This window comes from Palaemon carinicauda, chromosome 6 (genome assembly GCF_036898095.1).
Source record: "Palaemon carinicauda isolate YSFRI2023 chromosome 6, ASM3689809v2, whole genome shotgun sequence".
Classification (NCBI taxonomy): Eukaryota; Metazoa; Arthropoda; class Malacostraca; order Decapoda; family Palaemonidae; genus Palaemon; species Palaemon carinicauda.
This window is the reverse complement of record NC_090730.1, coordinates 68145680-68158173: the sequence shown is the minus strand read 5'-3', so window position 1 is coordinate 68158173 and position 12494 is coordinate 68145680. Positions and strand designations below refer to the sequence as shown.

General features: G+C 35.0%; 1 pseudogene; it reads right to left on the bottom strand.

The window, feature by feature from the left end:
• Positions 1–9241: 9241 nt before the first annotated feature.
• On the bottom strand, positions 9242–11324 carry LOC137643054 (GATA zinc finger domain-containing protein 14-like; annotated as a pseudogene).
• Positions 11325–12494: the final 1170 nt, after the last annotated feature.

The following is a 12494-nucleotide window of genomic DNA, read 5'->3' as shown; positions in this document are numbered from 1 at the left end:
CATATTTCTTTTCTTGTTTTTTTTAAAGTTTTTTATTGTTTATATCATATATGATATTCATTTTATTGTTACTGTTTTTTTAACTGTTAATTAATTTTCTTGTAGTTTATTTATTTCTTATTTTCCCTGTTGGAGGCCTTAGACTTATAGCATCCTGTTTCTCAACCAGGGATGCAGCTTAGCAAACAACAATAATAATAATAATAATAATAATAATAATAATAATAATAATAATCGGACGGTTGAATCGGTGAAACTTCAGAAGTTAAAAATGGTTGCAAATGCAATTCTGTTAAACAGGTTGACATAAGTCTCGCTTCATAGTCTATATAGCATTACTCTATTTTAATGTTGTTGCTGATATTTAGATATTATATTTTTTATCAATTCTCATATATAGTTCATTAATTGTTTATCAATTTCTTGTCCAGTCTACGTTGCTATCCCTGCTGTTCATCTATATATATATATATATATATATATATATATATATATATATATAAATATATATATATATATATATATATATATATATATATATATATATATATATATATATATTATGTCCTCCAACGCCTATTGAGGTAAATATCCTATTACGAATCCAGTACAATACCTCTTATTTATACCAAACTATTCTATGCATTACAAAATCCTTAAGAAGGATAAACAACATAGGTGACAACACTAACATTAACTTGCACTTGCTATGCTCATGAACAGGCTTAATAAAATTTTCATATTTAAGAGAAACTTTATGATAGCGCAGGACTTTCCACAAAATTGTCGAAGGCTTTTTTCATAGTCCACAAATCCCATCAAAAGCGGATTTCTATATTTTACACATTGCTATATAACATGTCTTCTTATTTACCTTTCAGCTTTTCATCAATCTATCTCATTAGTCTCTTTAGAAAGAGAATGCTGTATATTTTCATGGCAACTGACATAAGTGTTATGCCTCTGTAATTATTGCATTCAGTCAGATCTCCTTTCTTATCATTGTTACCAACACTCCAAGTTCCAATTCATCAGGTTTTGCCTCGTCACGCCACATTCTACAAAATTATCTTGTAAGTATTCTGGGAGTCACTTCATTTGCTGGAAATATCATCTCGGCAGTTATTCCATTTCTTGAGTTTTTTTAATGATAGCTTCGATTTCAAACACACTGAATTCTTTCAGGGACACATTAAGGTCTTCCTGAAATTCAGCTATATCAATAAAATTATTCCCTTCATATATCCTACTCATGATCCTACTAAAGTGTTCCTGCCAAGGTCGCTTTTCTTCAGCTTTTGTTGTTATAACTGATCCATATCTTTTTTAGATGGGTATATACTTCTTCATTTCCCCAGTCCAGATTTCATTGATAATTCTATGAACAATATTTTCATCTTAGACATGGTGCAGGATAGAGACGACTAGTGAAATCTAACTGAGGCCTTTGCGTCTATAGGCGTAGGAGGAGATGATATATATATATATATATATATATATATATATATATATATATATATATATATATATATATATATATATATATAAATTATATATATATTATATATTATATATATATATATATATATTGCACATTTTTTTCAGGTAAGTCACAACAGATGCCAAAGAATTTGGAACATTAACCATGGCATGACAAACCTTGTATCTTATTGGAAGGGTGAGAAATAAGAATTCGTAATCCGACTTTAGTGACCGATTCCAGATTGCGCTCAAGCGATGACTCCAGTTCTGGGACTCGAGTTTGTATGGATAAGATTAATACAAATTTCTTATAAAATTTATGATATTTAGATTGTTTTTTAAAAGTAAAGAAACCCCAACAATATATTTTTCCCTCACATGGAGATAAGTCTTAATTGGGCTAAACAGTCTGTGAAATGATATTTCTCAAGTCTTGAATATTATTATTATTATTATTATTATTATTATTATTATTATTATTATTATTATTATTATTATTATTACTTGCTAAGCTAAGGTATTGGAAAAGCAAGGTGCTATAAACCCAAGGGCTCCAAAAAGGAAGAATAGCCCAATGAGGATAGGAAACAAGAATATCAATCAATTATATGGGAAGTTATGAGCAATTAGAATAAAGTATTTTAAGAATAGTAACGAGATTAAAACAATATCTTATACATAAAGTATAAAAAAGGACTTATGTCAGGCTGTTTAACATAAAAATATTTGCTGCAAGTTTGAACTTTTGAAGTTCTACCGATTCAACCACCCGATTAGGAAGATCATTCCACAACTTGGTCACAGCTGGAATAAAACTTCTAGATTACTGTGTGGTATTGAGCCTCATGATGGAGAAGGCCTGACTATTAGAATTAAGTGCATGCCTAGTATAACAAGCAAGATGGTACTCTCTGGGAAGATCTGAATGTAAAGGATGGCCAGGATTATGAATAATCTTATGCAACATGCATACTAAACAAATTGAACGACGGTTCCAGAGATTAACATTTAGATCAGGAATAAGAAATTGCATCATCATCTTCATCATTATCTCCTCCTACCCCTATTGAAGCAAAGGGTCTCGGTTAGATTAGGCAAGTCGTCTCTGTCTTGAGCATTTAATTCAATACTTCTCCATTCATCATCTCCTACTTCACGCTTCATAGTCCTCAGCCATTTAGGTCTGGTTCTTCCAACTTTTCTAGTGCCTTGTGAAGCCCAGCTGAACGTTTGGTGAACTAATCTCTCTTGGGGAGTGCGAAGAGCATGCCCAAACCATATCCATCTATCCCTCATCCTCTGATCCACATATGGCACTCGAGTAATCTCTTTTATAATTTCATTTCTAATCTTGTCCGGTCACTTAACTCTCAATATTCTCCTGAGGACTTTCCTCTCAAATCTACTAATTCCTTTGGAAATTGTTTCAATGTCGTACCATGACTCATATCCATAAAGTAACGCCGATCTCACTAAACTGATAAATAGTCTGATTTTTATATGTAATTTCATGCCATTTGATTTCCAAATTTTATACAACCTAGCCATTGTCTGATTTGCTTTTTTCAATCTTTCACTAAAATCTAATTCTAAAGATCCTATATTGGAGATCATAGTTCTTAAATACTTAAATGATTCTACCTCATTAATCCTTTCTCCTTCCAATGATATTTCATCTTCCATTGCATACTCCGTTCTCATCATCTCTATCTTTCTTCTATTTATCCTGAGCCCAACCTTGTGTGATATTTCATGCATTCTGGTAAGCAAGCATTGCAAATCGTGTGGTGTTCTGCTAACAAGGACAGCATCATCATCATACATTTTCTATGTCTGCTAAATTCTTATCACTAATCCAATCCAGTCCTTCTTCACCATCTCTGACTGTTCTCCACATTACAAAATCCATGAGGAGGATAAACAACATAGGTGTCAACACATTCCCTTAGAGTACTTCGCTGTTCACTGGAAATTCATTTGATAAGACTCCATTAACATTAACTTTGTACTTGCTATGATCATTAACAGGCTTAATCAAATTTACAAATTTAAGAGGAATTCCATAATAACGCAGGACTCTCCACAAAGTTGACAGGTGCACACTATCAAAGCCTTTCTCATAGCTCACAAATGCCATCAAAAGGGGATTTCTATGTTCTACAAATTGGTGTGCAACATGTCTCAAAATGAAAATTTGGTCAGTGCATCTTCTACCTTTTCTAAATCCTGCTTGTTCATCTCTCAACTTTTCATCAATATCTCTCTCCAGTCTCTTTAGAATAAGCATACTACAGTATATATTTTCATAACAACTGACGTAGGTGTTATGCCTATGTAATTACTGCAATCAGTCAGGTCTCCTTTTTTTTGCTATTTTCACCAACTCCCATTCATTAGGTTTTGCCTCTTCATGCCAAATTTTACAAAGTAATCTTATAAGTAGTCTGGGAGTCACTTCATTTTCGGCCAGTATCGTCTCGGCAGTTATTCCATCGTATCCCTGGGCTTTCCGTCTCTTTATTTTTTTTTTTTTAGGGTAGCTTCGACTTCAAACACACTGAATTCATTCATGGGCAAATCAAGGTCTTCATCAGCTTCAGGTATATCAATCAAATTATTCCTTCCATATCTCCTATTCATAACCTCACTAAAGTGTACCATCTAACAATGTCTTTCTTCATCTTCTGTAGCTATAACAGAATTATATTTCTTTTTATGGGTATATACTTCTTCTTCTTCGAGATTTCATTAATAATTCTATGAGCAATTCTTACACCATAGCCACTTCCCTAATACATAGCTTTGTCAGCCTCATTTGCTTTACTGTCTCTATATTCTCTCCAGTAATTCCTGGCTTTTCTTTTGACCTCACTGTCAATACTGGAATACTTTGCATGCCCTACCTTATAATTTTAATTACTTTCTCGAAAACCTTCAACAATCAATTTCTGTCTTTGCCTCCTTTTTATAGTATCCCAAGTATCATTTGATATCCTTGGCTTTCTCCTTGTAACTGCGTGTCCCAAGACTTCACTACTATCTAACTGATATATGTTCTTAATATCACACCATTCTTCATTAATTGTCTGTTCTTCGTTTCTTAAAGTTTCTAAGACTGCAAATCGATTCCTACTTTCAATTGCAAATGTTTCTATGTGCTCTACTTCTAAAAGCTTAGTTGTATCAAACCCGGGTATTCTCTCCATCTTTCCGTTGGGGGCTTTCAGTTTTAATTTCAGTGTGGCAATGAGGAGCTGGTGATCACTACCAATATCGGCACCTCTATAGCTTCTTATATTTCTTAGAGTCCTCCTTATCTCTTCATTAATGGCAATGTGATAGATCTAATTTTTGTAAATGCCACATGGTGAAGTCTATCTATACTTGCGGAAGTTCTTGTGTTGAAAAAGAGTACCTCCAATGACAAGATTGTTTGCTGAACAGAAAATTATGAAATGTGCTCCATTTTCATTTGTAACTTCGCCAAGACCCTCGACACCCATCACATTCTCTATCCCTTGATTATTTCGTCTAACTTTAACATTGAAGTCGCCAATCATAATTTTCATATCTCTCTCAGGGATCTCATCTATTACAGTCTGCAGTTCTTCATCGAATTCATCTTTCCTTTCTTCAAGGGAATCATTTGTTGGGGCATAGCAAACTATAATATTCATATTGCACTGTTTGATTTAAACTTTGCTAGTAACAATCAACTATTTTCAGCTCTCCACTAGGTTAATGCTTTTTTTGCTCTTGGTGCCATCATCATTCCTACCCCTTCTTCTCAAACTCTATCTGTTCTTCCTGATTAGATATATATATATAGCCTTGGTCAAAAGTTTCCTTACCAATCCCCTTACAACGTGTTTCACTTAGGGCCAAGATATCCAAACTATATTTCATAATTCACTCTCCACTTGCTGTAACTTCCCAATCTGATTTATGGTTCTAACACTCCAGTTACCTATTTTCAATTTTTCTTTAGTATTCATAAACCGGGAGACTCTTAGCACCCCGCAACGCTCGGGACTGGGCTCCATTTTGTAATCTTCTCTTTCCAAGACTGACTAAATCCAATGAGGATTCATTGGCTAGATACATCAAAGGATAGCTGGTTCCTTGTGATGCGCAGTGCCTATCTAACTAAGGCACGTGACCCCTGCCGGTCCATACTAATTTTAGTGAGATCAACTGCCAGGAATCAAGAGTAAAAGCCAAAGAGGCAATTTCTCCATCGCCTTAAACCCAATCCGTTATCCTGCGGCCATTGATTTCATCAAGATTTAGAGGGGCATTTCCTCCACAACCAAAGCTCTCATTACTCCACCAAGAAGCTCATCCACTTATATGAGTATAACTGTTGGCAAACATGGATTGCTAAGATATGCCGCCTAGCACTGTTATAAGAAATTTAATAGATCGTAATTTCCTGTCCAACAAAGTAAGATGAGAATCAGCAGCTGACGACCAGGCAGGCGAACAATACTCGAAACAAGGTAGAACGAAAGAATTAAAACACTTATGAGTCTTTATCAATATGCTATTTTTTGTACAATTGAAGGAGACATAGACCTAATGTGTTTTTCAAAAGTAAATTTTCTATCGAAAATCACACTTATAATTTCAAAATGAAAGTCTTACAGAGTTAAAGAAACATTATCTATGCAGAGATCAGGATGTTAAGAAGCAATTGTCATCGACCTACTTTCAATCATACAGTTATTTCTAAGATGCACAGAATCTTTAAAATATATATATTTATACATTCCATATATATATATTTTTTACTTATATCTACAGTATTTAATTATAAAACCTCAATATTTTTAATTCTCTCTCTCTCTCTCTCTCTCTCTCTCTCTCTCTCTCTCTCTCTCTCTCTCTCTCTCTCTCTCTCTCTCTCTGTCTCTCATACGATACCTAGTATGGCGTCCTACAGTCACCAATGACAGTACCGTCTTGAGAATTGACTCCAGTAATATCGACGATGATGGTAATGACGATGACAATGACGATTACGATTAGAATGACTGTGACGACGTTGACAGACCTGTATGGTTCGATGAATGTATTGATGAATGATGATGATTATGGTTTTACTGCACAAGTATAATGAGGCTTTTAAATAGGTTAGCAAAGCACCTCATGGTCAGATATCGGTACTGGATTGTCAACATATGCTTCTGAGAGAGGTGAAAAGGGTGGTGGTGGCAGAGCAGAGGCTGCCACTCCACTCGTAGAGGCTTCAGGTTCACTCAGAGGCTCTTCTGCTAGGGGCTCTACTAGTGTAGATAGGTTTTTTTATCTTGGAGATGAACATGGTGATGGGTAGATGCTCTTGTTGTTTTTTCCTTTGCTGCAAAATGCCCTTGTACAAGAACATAACCTCATCAACACAGTTGCTAAGCTTGACAGCTCGAACTCTCTTATCGCCAATGTCTTTTGCAAATCTTTGCCTTGTCAGTGAGTCTGAGTGGGCATCGATAAATTCGTTAATGTTTCCTTCCGTCATGTCGACAAATCATTCATCCCCAATTACCCGAGCCAGATTCACCACCTTCTCCACTAACAAGTGATGAACTTTGTCAGGACCATGATTTCTTTCAGCAAGAATTTATGGTCTCAATTTTAATGTCCTTCAATGCTTATTGGATATTAATCAAGCATGACGCAATGTCGTAGTTACGCTAGTACTTTTTCAAGTTGAAGCCATCATCATCGTCAACTACCACGATGAGGCCCTCCATTATGGAACATGTGTTCAGTGCCTTAAAGGCACAAATAAGAATTGATCCATTGGTTGAATTAAAGATGTGGTGTTCGGGTGCAGAAACTCGATGTAAACCCCATCATATTGTAGGTCTGTTTCATGGCCTCTTGCACAGTCTATCAAGAAAAGGATCTGAAAAGGGAGGCCCATCTGAGCTAGATACAGCTTCCCCTGGGGAATGAAGCAATGGAGGAATCATTCGAGGGTCAGGGCTTTCGTTATACATGCCTTAGGGTTATGCAATCAGGGCAAGGGGAGTAGAGTTTTATTTTTGTTTTTTTTTCAGGTCCATGGATTAATGAACTTTTGAATAAGGCCTGGCTTAAGCATAAAGCCAGAAGCATTGCCACACAGGATGATAGTGCCACGGTCCTTGTGGGCCTTGAAGCCTGGCCTCTTCACTTCATCATTGAAGAGAAATGTACGGGAAGACATCCTTTTCCAAGAGAGTCCTGTCTCTCCGATGTAAAAACTTGCTCAAGGAGGTAGCTGCCATCACTAATGAGCTTAGGAAACCTCATCCTCCATGTAACAATGAACAGCATCGGTGTCGGCAGAGGCCGCTTTACCATACAAAGGCACACTTTTGAGGCCATATATCTTTTGAAATTTATCGAATCAGCCTTTGCTGGTTGGAAACCCTCGTCCTCGAGATGGCGAATCACTCGTGGCAGAGATAGTACTGGCTTGAGGTTCATCAGGATCATCTTCAGTGGCTTCTTCAGCATCTCCTTTGTCGTCGTCATCGGGCAAGGTTTGATCATAGAGAGATTTGGGCTGTATCCTAATCATGTTAGTGTCTAAACTCACATTTCTTTTCCTGCAATCAGCAATCCACATGGCTAATGTAGCTTCCATTTTCACAATTCTCTTATTACGCGTAGTTACCACACATTTCGCTTCGTCTTTTTTAATGTAGTGCACTATCGATTCATTCACTCCATAATGGCGTGCCACTGCAGCATAACTTCTGTCCTGTTTTAACATATCTAAAAATCTGACCTTTTCACTGATGGTTATCATCTTCTTCCTCTTGGTCTCATTACAGGAATAGGCAAAACTACACTAAATTCCTCTCTTAGATTCTGTATTGCAGTTATTTCTCTGCTCAGAGCTGAATGGACATCTGTCCGCCTGGTGTTGCATTTCCTTTGAGAATCTCATGCAACTTGCATTAGTGGGAAGTTAGAATATTTCTAGTCTTTTAAAACCTCTGGATACAGAAAAGTGGAGAAGATACTTATCCTGAATACTCTTTTCTACACTTCCTATCCAATCATCATTAATTCAAATCTTCGATGATGCCATTGCTAGGTATTTAAAGTTTGACAGTCACAGGAATATTCCCGGCAGTAGCAATAAATCCTGATGTTTTTAAAGTGAAGGAAAACTCTAACAAAGGCTTAAGAAAGACTTTAGTTTAAGCTTAAGAAAGGATGCTGTTTTTTTAGAATTGGCCAATTTGCTCCTTTTTACACTCTACTAAATACCTTCCATCATAGAAATGTAGTTGTAAATTGCATATCAAAGTATTGTAAACCAAATGCTCACAGTTTTCTTGTTCACAGTTTTTCGTGTAACCCTAAGGATAATGAATGTGGTAGAAATATCTATTTCTGATTTCCTCCATCTTTACATAGATAGCAGAAAAATAGATACGCACATAATTTATTTAAAATTAACTTCAGAAGAAAAAAAATCACTTCCGGTGACTAATTGGGATTGTCAGTGTCAGTGTACATTTTATTTCCCTTTTATATATCATAAAAGGGAAAGAAAATGTACATTTCGAGTTACACATCATGATTTATCTATTGCACGCTAAAAACATAATTTGTGCGATATTTCCTTTCATTTAATTGCAAAATTCTCTTATAGTTCTTGAAAAAAAATCCTTTTGTTTAACACAACCGCATCTATATCATCACCCGAATAAGGACATTGAAAACCTTCATTTGATCTTCGCTATAAATTATATTCCTAAATTACCTTATATTACACAATATAGCATAGCTATGCACAATATCATCAATCTCTTGATTATTTTTACCAAGTATTGATTCGTAGGAGAGAGGTGAAATTTACTTCAGGATTACTGATGCGGTTCTTAGAAAGACCTTTCCTCAAAGCAACCAAATTGTTCGTTTCTGAAGTAGAAGTTGGCAGCCTCCTGGCAAGGGGGTGCGTGGTACTCCTTACGGGTCAACTCATTCTGGTCGAAGATGGTGCCTTTTAAGCACATGAAGCTTTCTGAAAGAAATGATGAATTAGAAGTATTTTCTAGTTCCATTAATTACATTCTGTAGCTGTAATATTAACCTTATTGTATAAAGCACATGATTCTATAGTAACTGAAAATACGTCTGATTTCAGCAGAAACTAACAATTAAAAATCAAAATATGATATTCATGGATCATATTTAGACTGAATAGTATATGATGTATTTGAACAATATATATCTCTCTGACTTCAATTTAGTATAAACAATCTATGCCAAATAACTTTCAAGGTAAAATTGAGATCTACAATAAACTGTAGAATACTTACCTATACTGATAATTCTGAAACAGTCCATCGTAAAAAATATGGATTGGAGACGTGGAAGACACGGCGAGAGTTTTGCTTGTCAACAAAATATCCATAAGGTCTGTCAGCACGTGTGGCAAGTGGAGATGCTTCCAAGGGTTCAAAAATACCCTTAACTCCTTCGTTCAAATCAACATGGTCGCAGCAAAGGACAGGACTGAGTCTGACTTCCACTTGAGAATCGGTTGTTATCATTGGAACTCAAGTTACTTTCAAAGTGTCTCTGGTTCAGGTTTGACTGCTGGAATTGGTTACCTGTTTTTCTGGAAAGATTCCAGAAGATTGCTGTCCCAACGTACCCTGGAAACGTGTTCTTAAAGTCAACTGAACTGGTTCTGAGAATTCGGCTGATTGAAATTATCCTTGAAACGGCTCTGAGATAATTTATTCACACTGCAGATTGGCTGGAGTTTATTGTCCCTATTTTGCTGAAATTCATTGGATGAAAAGATATTTTGTCGATTTTGCTTGAAATGGCGATCTTGGATCTGATTTTGGTTTCTAAAATGAAAATAATTGAATATATGTTTTGTTGGTTCCTCTGGACTGAGAATATTCTAGACTAAAATTTTTTTTATTGTTCTGGAAGGATTGATGGGAGTCAGAGTTTGTCATTACTATAAGAGATACACGGGAAATATTTTTTCTTATTTTGGTAGTTATTAATGTCCAATGTAGTGAAATGTTGATCAGTTGTCATTATCAAAGAGTGAACGACCATATAAAGAACCTCTCTCCTGAGGCTTCGTTGTTTGAATATGTCTTCAAATGGTTTTGAGAATTTTGCTTATTGAAAGTATCCTTAAATCGGTTCTGAGATATATTATCCACATCGCTGGTTGACTGGAATTTGTTATCTGTATTGTGCTGAAATTCATTGGATGAAAAGACTCTTTGTTGATTCTCTTGGAACTGATTTTGATTTCTGAAATCAAACGAATTAAATCTGTTTTGTTGATTTCTTAGGAATGAGAATGTTCCAGACTCAAACTGGTTATTGTCCTGGAAGGGTTGCGAGGAGTCAATGTTTTTGTTATTATTGAAAGAGGTAGACTGGAAATCATCATTTGTGTTTTGGTGGCTATTATTGTCAGAAGTATTGAAAGATGGCCGTTGTTGATCAAAATTCTTGATATCAAAGGATGAACGACCAGATAGAGATCCTCCTTGTTGGAAGAATCCAGGACCAGCAAGTCGGACAGCTGTGTTGGATTCACGTTTTTGGCTGAACTGTTGTGCTGTTGCAAGACCAACTGCAATTACTGTAACAAAGCACGAAAAGGAGAATTCTTATACTTACGGTGAATTAGAAGAAAAAGTTATTTCTGTTTTTCTTTTACATGATTTGGGCACTATGATTATGTTTGTACACATGTATGTTTTCATGCATATGCTTATGAGAATATCTTATAATAATCAAAAGTGAAATGAGTTACACTTACAAAGAATGAAAGCCTTCATGTCCAATGCTATTGCGGAGGATAAAAGTTGTACTATGTAGTGTAGCCCTGCCCTTCACTGTCTTTATATAGATCGCCTACATAAAAATCAGGAAAAACTGGTCAACGCACTCTTTCTGTAAAATTATACTTTAAAAAGACACCATTGGTTGTTAAGCCAAGGACCCCATGAATAAACTTTCAAATTCTCATTTATTACCCTCTACGTTGAGGCTACATTGTGTAATATAAACATTTTAGTATACATGTCTTCAAACTCACTTATGCAGATTTTTACAAGCACACACACGCAGACACACACACACACACATATATATATATATATATATATATATATATATATATATATATATATATATATATGTATGTATATATATATATGCAAATATATATATATATATATATATATATATATATATATATATATATATATATATATATATATATATATATATACAGTATATATATGCATATATATATGTATATATATATATATATATATATATATATATATATTTACTTTATAGGTACTTATGTATATATATATATATATATATATATATATATATGTATATATATACATATACTGTATATGTACATATGTGTGCATATGAAGTATATGTATATCATCATCATCATCATCATCATCATCATCTTTTACGCCTATTAACGCAAAGGGCCTCTGGTAGATTTCGCCAGTTGTCTCTATCTTGAGTTTTAATCCAATACTTCTCCATTCATCATCTTCTTCATAGTCCTCAGCCATGTAGACCTGGGTCTTTCAACTCTTCTAGTGCCTTTTGGAGCCCAGCTTACCGTTTGGTGAACTAATCTCTTCTGGGGAGTGCGAAGAGCATGCCCAAACCATCTCCATCTACCCTTCATCATGATCTCATCCACATAGGGCACTCGAGTAATCTCTCTTATAGTTTCATTTATAATCCTGTCCTGCCATTTAACTCCCAATATCCTTCAGAGGGCTTTATTCTCAAATCTACCAAATCTATTAGAGATTTTTTCATTGTCATACCATGACTCATGTCCATAGAATAACACCGATCTCACTAAACTGATATATATAGTCTAATTTTTATATGTAATTTCAGGCCATTTGATGTCCAACCTCTACTTAACCTAGCCATTGTTAATCTTTCTCTAAACTCCATCTCTAAAGACCCTGTATTGGAGATCA